The 12,416-nt window shown below is 39.5% G+C and overlaps 1 protein-coding gene across 1 annotated transcript in view; it reads left to right on the forward strand.

The window, feature by feature from the left end:
- The window catches only part of HSD17B12 (hydroxysteroid 17-beta dehydrogenase 12), a 167,219-nt gene that overhangs the window by 45,692 nt on the left and 109,111 nt on the right, over positions 1–12,416 (forward strand). The gene's annotated exons all lie outside the window — the stretch shown is intronic.

Genomic DNA, 12,416 nt, shown 5'->3' on the forward strand with positions numbered 1-12,416 from the left:
TATGTCTCAAGTTGGGTGTTAAGTACATTGTATTATGTATCCTGTTTCACTCTCAAACAATCTTGAATGATGAGTACTATTATAAAGATTATTTTATTACTTTTTTACAATACTATACTATCTGTCCCATAGTCATTGTCTTCACTTTACAAATAAAGAAATCGAAACTAGCCTCTGATAGATAGCAGAGTTGGGATTTGAAACTGGACTTGAACTTTGAATGTGGTCTGATTTTTCTGCCCATGTTCTTTTTTTTTCTTTTTTTTTGAGAGAGAGAGAGAAAAAGCAAGTGCATGCATGAGTGGGGGAAAGGGCAGAGAGAGAGAGAGAAAGAGAGAGGGAGAGGGAATCCCAAGCAGACTCCATGCTGGCAGCACAGAGCCCAGTGCGGGGCTGGCTTGATCTCACAAATCATGACCTGAGCCCAAACCAAGAGTCCCACACTTAAAGACTGAGCCACCCAGGTGCCCTGCCCCCCTTCCTCCCACTCATGTTCTTAACCACTTCACATGCTGATTTTGTACGAAAATAGCAAAAGTCTCAAGTCCTTCCACTGTAGGTAAGGAAAAATTGTTCTACCCTGGAGGTCTTCCATCTGAGCTAATAATTAAATTTACATGAGATAGTTTAACAGGAGAAAAAACTCAGTGTTTTATTACATGTACTTGGAGGCCCAGATTGAAATTGAGACCCAAAGAAATGACCAAGGCAGGCAGCGTTTATACTTTTTGGGCAAAGAGACAATTATATTTGTGAGGAATTGTTGGGATAAAGAAAACATGTTTGGGAGCTTTAACCAGTATGGAATTGTAAACAGAATTTGGGCTGAGATAGTAAAAAAGTAACAGGTCTGTTTCTACAGCTTTCTTGGTTTTAAAGTTCCTGTCTGGTGATAAGGATGTCTTTTTATTTCTTCTTGCAGGGAGGGTAACTTTCATGTGGGAAATTTATTTCCTGTTCTCAGAGGGACAGGGGAGAGTCTGAGTGTCCCTGCACCAGCTGTTTCTTCAGTAACTTTTTAAAAAATAATCAATATGCCAAAGTGGCACGTTTGGGGGCAGCTTGCCCTTGGCCTGGACCCCACTGTGGTGTCTTCCTAGGTTTATGATCGAGGAGTGGTAACTTCTCTGTTCCCGGTCAGAATTCCCACACTCATGATACCCTTTCCACGTTCCCTTCCCACTTTGGGTATTCCCAAAGGAAACCACAAAGCCCTCTGAATGCACTAATTCGCTGAGGCATAAGGATTAATAGCCTTTTAATTCTTACACAAGGGTTTGCATTTTTACAGAGGATGTAACATTAACTGAAATGAATCATTAGCTGGAAAGGTTTTCAGTTAACCAAGCAAGTGCAAAAGTCAGGCAGAAGATATTTTGGGGTTGAGGTGCCACCACAAGAGATATAAGTAAGGCCTTGCCAGGAAGTTCACCCATGGGATTAGCTGCCTTAACCAGATTTTGCTTCAGTTTCTCCTTTTTCTGTGTCCTGAACCAAGGTGCTTTGAATGTTGTTTTATTTTGGTTTTCCTGTTTGTTAGTTTTTTAAGTGATAAACTCTGTCTGCAGTGTCTGGTTGGGTCAAGATAGGAAGAGGAAGGAAGGGTGAGAGAGGACCTCTCTCCCTGGTGGGCCAACTGAGTGGGAAAAGGGGCTCCTCTATTGGGATAGCACCTTTGGGAACTGTGCATTTTCTTTCTATAGTAATGCACTCTGTGTTCAGGAGATTGAGCCCCACAGGGTTGTGGGAAATGCCCACACTATCTGGGTTACTGCATAATCTGATTATTTTTCCTGTAAAATTATTTATTTATTTTTTTATTTTTTTTATTTTTTTATTTAAAAAAAATTTTTTTTTTCAACGTTTATTTATCTTTGGGACAGAGAGAGGCAGAGCATGAACGGGGGAGGGGCAGAGAGAGAGGGAGACACAGAATCGGAAACAGGCTCCAGGCTCTGAGCCATCAGCCCAGAGCCCGACGCGGGGCTCGAACTCACGGACCGCGAGATCGTGACCTGGCTGAAGTCGGATGCTTAACCGACTGCGCCACCCAGGCGCCCCTCCTGTAAAATTATTTTTTATTAAAACATGGTTAGGAGACTAAGTTATAGTTGTCTTATTTTGCATCCCTCTTACTGCCTCTCTTGGATAAAAATGCAGGAAGTTGCCGCTGTTTTATTAACCTGCAGCCTGCATGCTTCTCTTTGTTCTTTGTTAAATATGAGCTGGCATGTGTTAGACTACGTTAGCATTTGCTCTTTGGGACTTCAGTGGTTTCTAAATTCAGCACTGCTAAGCCCTTCCCGGTTTGCTTGAATCAATTGAGACTGCTATTTTTAGCAACAAAAGGGAATTGAAATAGCAATTTTCTTTCCATGTAATAGATCCCCAAGAGGAATACTGATGCAAGCTCTCTGCCATTTTCTCTTCTTCCCATCCCCCAAAAGCACTCAGAGGAAAGGCAGCTGTCATGGTTTGCGGCAGTATTAATCTTTAATCAATTGAGTGTTTTCTGCATTCAGGTGTTCAGGGAGAAAAAAAAAAAAAAAGCGTAAGGAGAAGGAACCTGCCTAGAATAACTAAGTGCTTATGCATGGGCTGTGCAGTCAGAATTTGGTGGGTAGTGGCAGAGAATAGTCAGAAGAGCTAAAAATAGCGTATTTGCTTCCAGTGTTCCTCTAGTCTATTTTTGATGTTTGATTTTGATAAGGTTGATTTGGTTTTACTAAAAATATCTGTTCTTAGCAAGTTGAGGACAAAAAGAGTAGAATATTTTTAACCTACACAAACTAAAGTATTTTTGTTGACTGTATAAAATCTGGAAGCTGAGTTCTGGTCAGTTGCCAGTATTTTATATAATCTGTAACAAGCTAGACACTTCTGGATGCCAACTTGGGATATTCTTTATAGTTGTCAGTTTCCATCTTCACAAAGGCTTGCAAATTTGGGTTCTGGTGTTATATTTATATATGAAGACAGAAACCTTTTTTTTTAATCTCCCATTTCCCTCTCCCTTCTTTACTTCCTCTACCTCAGTTCTGGCCATCATACATACTCTCGCAAAAGGGTTATGGGCGATACCTGTAGCTTTTTTCTGTGTATTGTTGCAAACTAACTTTGCCACTCACTCCATAGCAAAATGGAATCTGAGGACATTCAGTGTTAATCGAAGAAGCAAATCTTAATGACAAGAACAGTGAATTGTCACTACTTTGGTAATTTGCCATGCCTTTTACTAAACCAAAATGGTTCATCTCCCCTCCCCCTTAATCCTGCTTTGGATTTGTTCACATCCTATCCCCTCTGGCACATTATGAATGAAGTAGTTCTCTGCCATTGAAAATCATCTCTTTTCAAAGACAGCCTCAGATTCATCTACAGAAAATGTGTACCTACAGATTCATCATAAATAAAGTTAAATTTCTCTCTGTTAAATTTCTTAAATTTCATTTTAGATCACTGATCCTTGATGTTGAGAGGTGCTATGGAGTATATGGGGTTGTGTATAGTAGGCGATTCCACCTTATTTCTAAAAAAAGAGTTGACAAAACAGTGGATAGTATCCTAAGAGGCTGGTTTTCCATTCATAATTTTTTTTCATTCATTCAGTCATTCATTCATCCAGCAAAACCTCATTAATCATATACTTGTTGCCAGGCACTGTGCTAGCAGTTAGACTGGGTGACCCAGACAGACCCTTATGTAAACCTTTGTGATGAATGTCATGAAGGGGGGAAGTACCGAGTGCTGTGAGGGCAGAAAGCTATGAGATTTCTGTTAGTGTAGAAGGAAGGCTTAATGGGAGAGGAGGTGTTCAAGTGAAGACCTCAAGGATGGGAGGGAGATGCTGGTTGAAGTGAAATTGGGACTAGAACAACAGTTGTGAGAGAGAGCTTGGTACCTTGGAGGAACTGGAAACATTTCAGCATGTCCAGGGCAGTGAGTGGTAGGAAGAAAGTAGTGGACATAAGATAAGCCCATGGAAGACCTTATGAAGAATAGGGACAGTGGGAAGCCATTGACTAGTTTTAGGTAGGGAAGTGATGTCAGATTTGCCCTTTGGAGGGATCACTTTGCGGTGAATTGAAGAGGAATAGGAATGGGAGCAGGTGAATGATTTAGTAGACTGCTGGAGTAGTTATTGTGAGAGATGAATGATGGTAGCCCTGGGTGGTGGCAGTGGGGAGAAGCGAATGGATTTGTGTTTCAGGTTTTATATAATTGGCAATAGGGAAACATTATCACTTCTTGACAGAAGAATGAGATCATAAAAATGGTGTTTGAGAAAGAGAATTCTTAACTATGTAGGGTATGAATTGAGTGAGAAAGGACTGAAAGGGTCGTTGGACGAGTCTGTATATGTTGGGATGATAGCTTAGGTTGGGGTGATAGCTATTGTGAGAATTAACTGGAGAATATGAATGAGGTACCTTGAGCACATATTCTTGTAATCATGTGAATAATAAATATTTTGGTTTAATAATTAACTTTATTGACAGCTTACTCTTGCTTTTCTGTGCCTATAATCGTAACTTTAACAAGACAGAAGTTTTTCACCCAGTTTAAAGGAGACTAGAATTTCTGTGTATGTTTGATTCTCTGTGGGAAGCAGTAAAAAAGGAAATGATTAGTTAAAAAAAAAAAAGTGGCATGGTAATTCCATGGAGTCCTCAGGAACCTTGATTCCTGTGAGTATGTTCCTTCATCTTAGCCCGTCTTCTACCCTCAAAGTTACTTATGATTCAAGACCGCCGGACTTACAGCCATTGCTTGGGAATTGGCCAGATGAAGGTCAAAAGGGGCCTCTCCCTGCTGAGTAAGCTTCCTATGAGCGGCCTTTCTCAAAGACCCTCATATTCCTGTTTGCATCTTATTTCCAGAATCTAATCACATGGCCACCCACACCTGGCTGCTGGGGAGTTTGGGAAGTAGGGTCTACATTCCAGGCCATAGATGTTAGCAAAGAAGGAAGGGGAGACCGTTGCTAACTGGACTCTGGCCCAGATGTGCATATCACATGAGAAAGATGGGTCCCTGGGGTTGTTTCTCTACTTTGTGCCTTATTTCATTGTGGCTTTCATTTTAAGAAACCCAACAAAACCCAAGCAAGACTGCAAATATGAATGATTTGGGAGTTGCTCTTTGCTTCTTTGGTTTCCATTGCAAGGTGGTAGGTATTTCAGGGTGGTTAGTGCTTATATCAAAGGTTTCCCAAAAGATAGACCAAAAGATGATCTTAGGTACTACATTGATGAACTAAAAAAAATTTTTAATAGTTATGTATATACATATTTTACACTAATATTCTGTTTATATTAATTGAAACTGGTGGTCTTTTACAATAACCAAGTAATTCAGTAAATAGTAATCAAGTAAGTTTTCGATTAAATTTTATTATTAAGAAATCTGTTTTTTTGTTTTTTTTTTAATCTTTTAAATTTTATTTATTTATTTTTGGGAGATAGAGCGCGAGCACATGTTAAGTGACCTTTGGAAGTAGGGTTAAGCAATGCTGCACTGATTTTTGGTAAACTGGAATAGATAAAGAGTCTGCTCTCTCAATTTACACCATCTTTCTATTCATGGTGGGAAAGCACTTCTTTGTTAAAAAGGGAGGACATGCACATGGGCAAAAAATACCAACAATAAGAAGGATAAAAAAATAGTAATCTATTTCATGTTTTTTTCCCAATGCCCCAGAAGCAATGCTAAAAGACTTTTGATTTAAGATATGGTATGCTTTGATTAGCTTCCTAAAATTAATGATGATGAGTTGACTCCCCAGACAATATGGTATCATCTTAATAGTGAGAATCAGGGGCGCCTGGGTGGCGCAGTCGGTTAAGCGTCCGACTTCAGCCAGGTCACGATCTCGCGGTCCGTGAGTTCGAGCCCCGCGTCAGGCTCTGGGCTGATGGCTCAGAGCCTGGAGCCTGTTTCCGATTCTGTGTCTCCCTCTCTCTCTGCCCCTCCCCCGTTCATGCTCTGTCTCTCTCTGTCCCAAAAATAAATAAACGTTGAAAAAAAAATTAAAAAAAAAATAGTGAGAATCACACTATTATTTTATAAAAGTAAAAAATTAATGAAGTCGATTAGGGGATTTTTCTGTCCCAACTACCAGCGGCTACCTCTGCTGCTACTGTTGGAAGATATGTAGCTTTAAAGCTAAGAATGGATCTTTCAAAGTAAAAGCAGCAGGATGATCCTTGTCTCCATTGCCTGTGTCTTAAATAAATTAAAGTTCTCTTTTTGCATTGCATAAAATGTTTATGATTGAAATTTGACATGACTGAGTCATGTTTGTATGCCGTTCAAACACTTACCTATCATATGACATAGAGAACTAAAGAATTTGTCATTTCCTTTGATAGAAATGATCGCTGATCCCCCATTGCCTGGCCATTGTAGGTGACTGATTATTGTAGAACTATAGCGGTGCTTACCGGGATGCTTAAGGGAGCCTGTGAATTTCCAACTTTATTTTTTACTTCTTTGTGCCCATAAAAATGATTTTTATACTTTACAATTTTCTCAGAAAAAAAATGTACTTGTGAGGTCATATTTGGCTCATGTATAACTATGCAGCTCTAGATTTGATTTTAATTATTAGAATATAGAAAAATGATATTATCGTCTATCTAAAAAATCAGGCTATGTTTTGGGGCGCCTGGGTGGCGCAGTCGGTTAAGCGTCCGACTTCAGCCAGGTCACGATCTCGCGGTCCGGGAGTTCGAGCCCCGCGTCAGGCTCTGGGCTGATGGCTCAGAGCCTGGAGCCTGTTTCCGATTCTGTGTCTCCCTCTCTCTCTGCCCCTCGCCCGTTCATGCTCTGTCTCTCTCTGTCCCAAAAATAAATAAACGTTGAAAAAAAAAATTAAAAAAAAAAAATCAGGCTATGTTTTTAATATTTGCACTATTTAAAGTCATATTGTTTCTGCTTAATATTTGAAGTCCTAACTGTGGAATGGATGACTTATTGAACACCTAATAGAGTGGATCTTCTACATTGTTGTAGTCTCTATAGCTGTGCACATAATAGTTTCTAAAAACTGTTAATTTGATTTAAATTTGATAGTCAATAGACGAAGATGATAGGAAAAAAATTCTTGCTGGGAGCATAAAGCCAAATTTTTTTTGAGAAGAGTGTTTAGTACCTTGTTCTCAATTAAAGTTAGTCTACTTTTAGTATAATATGTTTAAGAGGAAACTTGGGTAACTTACAGTTTTAAAATGACCAAATTGCTATATTTCTAGCCTTTTATTTCTTGGAAATCCTCTCTAAGAATTAGGAGAATGAGAAAAAGAGAGCTCCATTTTGATGAAACTAGGGAACTTCTGAAATCCCTCATTGCCCAGTCACCGCAAATGAAGGTGGAAGAGTGGTAACTGACTTCAGAGAGCGGAGACCACAGAGTGCTCACAGACAGTCCACCATTAGGAAGCAGGAAGCATACAGATTTGCTTTTGGATGCCAGAAAAGCACAGCAGTTGGAAGTGTCAGGTACTTCAAAAGACAGGGGTGGGGAAGGGCACTGAGCCAAATGTGCTTGAGACTCAGGAAAATTGGGCACAACAGAAGGCAGAGGTGAGATACCTGACTGAGAACAGGGGTTGAGTAAAAAATCTGCAAACTACCCAGCAGCCAAAAGATTTAAATTGGGAAATGCTTCTTAAGAGATATTGAAGGGTCTCAAAAAAGACAAATACTTTTATGGAATCCCTAATAAAAAAGGTCGTTTGTCCTTTGATTACCCTAGAGTGAGGCTAAAAGTGTAATCACCCCACATGTGCACACTAATTGCTATATTAATGCTTCCAAGATGAGACAGCCAAATCAGTCAAAAGGAAAGTAGAGGAAACAGAATATAAGGAGTAGAAGAAAATATAAATGTAGTTGACCCTTGAACAACGTGGGAATTAGGGGCCCTGTGCAGTCGAGAGCCTGCGTATAACTTCTGACTCCCCAGTAACTTAATTACTAATAGCCTGCTGTTGACTGGCAGCCCTACTGATAACAACAGTTGATTAACATATTTTTGATATTATGTGGATTAGCTGACTATATTCTTACACTCAGCTAGAGAGGAGATAATGTTTTTAAGAAAATCTTAAGAATGGGCGGGGGGTGCCTGGGTGGCTCAATTGGTTAATTACCTGACTCTTGATTTTGGTTCAAGTCATGATCTCTTGGTTCATGGGATCGAGCCCTGCATCAGGTTCTGTGCTGGGCATGGAGCCTGCTTGAGATTCTCTCTCCCTCTCCTGCTTGCATGCATGCAAGTGCTTGCATGCTCTCTCTCTAGAAAAATTTTAAAAAATCATAAGGAAAGGAAAATACATTTACCATATTATACTGTCTTTGTATAAAAAAAATCTGTATATAAGTGAACTTGTGCAGTTCAAACCCCTGTTGTTTAAGGACCAACTGTATATAAATAAAATATAATTCATATCCTCAGAGATAAGAGAAGATAATGGGTTTATAATAAGAACAAGATGCTCTTTAAAAAAAAAGGTACAAGCAATCAGAATAGAGGAGAGCTCTTCAAAATTAAAAATTTGACCCCTAAAATTTAAAAGTCATATAATAGAAAGTTTGGAAGATAAAACTGAAGAAATTTCCAAGAAAGTAGGACAAAAAGAAAAGTATGATTAATAGAGAAACTGTTAAATCTAAATTCTTATTAGGGGCGCCTGGGTGGCTCAATTGGTTAAGCATCTGGCTCTTGATTTCAGCTCATGTCATGATCTCATGGTTTGTAGGTTTAAGTCCCATGTCAGGCTCCATGTGGAGCCTGCTTGGGGATTCTCTCAACCTCTCTGTGCCCCTCCCCTGCTCACATACCTGTGGACATGTGCTCTCTGTCAAAAATAAATAACTAAACATTTTTAAAAAATCTAAATTCTGATTAATAAGAATTATACATTTTTTTTTAATGTATATTCATTTTTGAGAACAGAGGCAAATAGGGGAGGGGCAGAGAGAGAGGGAATTTGAAGCAGGCTCCAGGCTCCAAGTTGTCAGCACAGAGCCCGATGTGGGGCTTGAACATATGAACCATGAGATCATGACCTGAGCTGAAGTCGACACTTAACTGACTGAGCCACCCATGTGCCCCTGATTAATAAGAATTGTAGAAAGAGAAGTGGTGTAGAAAGAGAAGTGGTGAAGAAATTATCCAAGAATTAATGGAAGAGAATTGCCAGAATTGAAGATCATGGATTTTAAGGCCCACTAGTATCTAGCACCAATGAATGGAAAAAAAAACACTGAAAGATACATTATCATGACAGAGTGTTAAAGATTAAATGATAATTCTAAAAGCTCCATGACAAAAAAGCTGGTACTTACAAATGATCTGAACTCAGAATAGTGAAACACATATTAAACATTATTGGTGCTGGAAGACAGTGGAGAATTGTCTTCAATATTTTTGTTAAAAATTATTTCCTGCTGAGAATTTTATACCCAGTTGAACTATTATGTGTGAAGTTAGAATATATAGACTTAAAAAAAAAAAGATACAATCAGAAAGTTTCTCCTAAACTGTCAAAAAACTGTCTCTTAAATTGTCACATGAAGAAACATGACAACTAAATAGGATATTCTGGATGGCATTGTAGAACAGAAGGACATTCAGTAACAAGAATATCTGAAAAAGATACAGGCTTTTGTTAATAATATAGTAGCCCCCCTTCTTTTATGTATATATGTATGTATGTATTTTGAAAGAGACAGATTGTGAGTAGGGGAGGGACAGAGAGAAAGGGAGAATCTGATGCAGGCTCTGCTGTCTGCATAGAACCCAACTCAGGGCTCGAATCCACAAACCATGAGATCATGACCCGAGCTGAAGTCAAGAGTCAGAAGCTTAACCAACTGAGCCACACAGGCACCCTGTCCCTCCTCTTATTTGAGATTTTGCTCTTCACTGTCAAATACCTGCGTCAACTGTGGTCTGGAAGCAGGTGATCCTCCTCCTGCCATATTGTCAGAAGGTCAGTAGTAGCTTGACACTATGTCCTAATGCCTACATCGTTCACCTCACTTCATCATGTGGACCTTTTATCATCTCACATATCACAAGAAGAAGAAGGGTGGGTACAGTACAATAAGGTATTGTGAAAGAGAGAACACATTGGTATAACTGTTATTATGGTATGTTAGAATTGTTCTATTTTATTGTGAAGTTTTTAATCTCTTACTATGCCCAATTCATAAGTTGAACTTTATCATAGGTATGTATTTATAGGAAAAACCATAGTATATATAGGATGTGGTATTATCCACAGTTTCAGGCATCACTGGGGGTCTTGGAATGTATCCCTGGTGGAAAAGAGGGGACTACTGTAATGTACCAGTATTCATTGATGAATTGTGACAAATATAAGATGTTAGGAATAGGAGAAACTGACTTGGAGTATAGGGATCACCCTGTATTATCTTCACATTTTTTTTGGTAAGTCTAAAATAAAAAATTTATTTACAAAAATGTTTACAAAAATGTGTCTTCATGTATCCATTGTTGGAAAGCTTCTGGTGGGTGTGCTTCCTAATGAGAGACTAGAACAAGATCTAGAAAACAAGAGCTTCAACATTGGAGAGAGAGGCCAAGGGAATTCTCATGGTTAGGTTCTAGAATAATAGCTGTGCAGCAGAGTAGCCATTCCAAGGAGGAGCAGGATAAAAGCTGGAGGGCTCAAGGGAAGTAATCTCTAAGGGGAAAAAAAAGAATGGAACACATTCATGGGATTGATTGTGTGGAAAATTGTATCGAGAGACTGTTAGAAAATGGGGGAAATTTTAAAAAGAAAACTATGGAAATGGAAGAAAAAGGCAATTTTAACTACAGGAAAAGAAAAATGTTGACCAAGAAGGGAAAGGTAATTATACTATACTATTTGCTTCAGTAGTGAATATTATATTTATCTAACCACAGTAATTGTTGTATAATAAAGAATATGAAAAGCCTTCATCCCTGGTTTCTGCTGGGGAGAATCTAAATCCTTGGAATTTCCTGAATGATAGGATTGTCTTTGTTATTCACGATTGGCCCTGATACTTTATGCCAATGAGATGACTCATGGTAGGACCTAGATAGCTTCAAGATGGGGGCTGGTCATGCCAGAAAGACCAACCATTGATTAGAAGATTGGGGATTTGAGTCATTTGATGATATCAGCTCAACCTTCCAACCTCTGGGAAGGGAAGGGGGGGGTGGAAGTTGAGTTCAGTGACATGGTCCGTGATTCGGTCAGCCATGCCTTTGTAATGAAACCCAATAAAAACTCTGGACACTGAAGTTTGATGTAGCTTCCTAACTGGTGAACACATTGATGTGCTGTGAGGGTAAAATGCCCTGATTCAGGCAAGGCATGGAAGCTCTACATTCAGGACCCTCCTAGACCTCACCCCATGTGGCTATGCATTTGGTTCGTTCTGATTTGTATCCTTTATTTAAAAACTGTAATTACAAGTTGTGAAGTTGTCCTGAGTTCTGTGACTTGTTTAGTGAATTACTGAACCTGAGGGGTTGTGGGAACCCTTAATTTTATAGTCAGTTAGTTAGAGTATGGATGCCTGTTGGGATGTCTAAACTTGTGGCTGATGCCTAAAGTGTGGGCAGCTTTGCTAGGGCCCATGTCCTCTGGTTTATGTCAGAATTGAGGTGCATTATTATAATAATGTGCACACTGACTATTGACAGAACCTTGTGATATAACTTGATTGGAAGGAGGGGGAAAACAAAGGGGAATGGGAGTTCTCATCAACTGTAATAAGTGATATAAAAATTAATGGATCAGGAGATAACAGTGTGAGCACAGGATTTAGAACAAGGATGATAACATAAGGAAAACCAACTGAAACGATGAAAATGGTTACTTCTGGAGCTGGAGCAGAATGGGGTGCTATGATGCAGAAGGGTGGGGTGAGGTACTGCTGTTTTTCACTTTAAACCTTTTGTAACTATTTTCTTTTTCAAACCAAGTTCATGTATTGCTTCAATCTACATACAATTATGTAAAAAAGAAGAGGCTTGACTGCAGGCTCAGTAGTTCATCAGGAAACACTCGGACATTGATTGAAATGTGTGTGCACGGGGGTGCATTGGGGGGGTACACTTAGGAATAACCTCTGTACGGAAGCACCAGAAGCAGAATAGGACAGGAAGATGTGCAACTGTGACGCAAGTGTAGCAGAGGTCACAGCTGATCCCATGGGAATTTCTGAACCTTGCGTAGCCCTTCAGAGATGCCTGAGTGAGGTAAAGGAGTCAGACCTTTGTCCCCAAGTGTGGACCAGTCATTAGACATACTGCCCAGGGGAGGGGCTATAACCTTGGGCAAGGCAGCTCTCTTTGTCTGAGGACAGTTCTTGGTTGGTACTCAGCAGATAACACTCCTAGTGCTGGAAGG

Source organism: Lynx canadensis, chromosome D1 (genome assembly GCF_007474595.2).
Source record: "Lynx canadensis isolate LIC74 chromosome D1, mLynCan4.pri.v2, whole genome shotgun sequence".
Classification (NCBI taxonomy): domain Eukaryota; kingdom Metazoa; phylum Chordata; class Mammalia; order Carnivora; family Felidae; genus Lynx; species Lynx canadensis.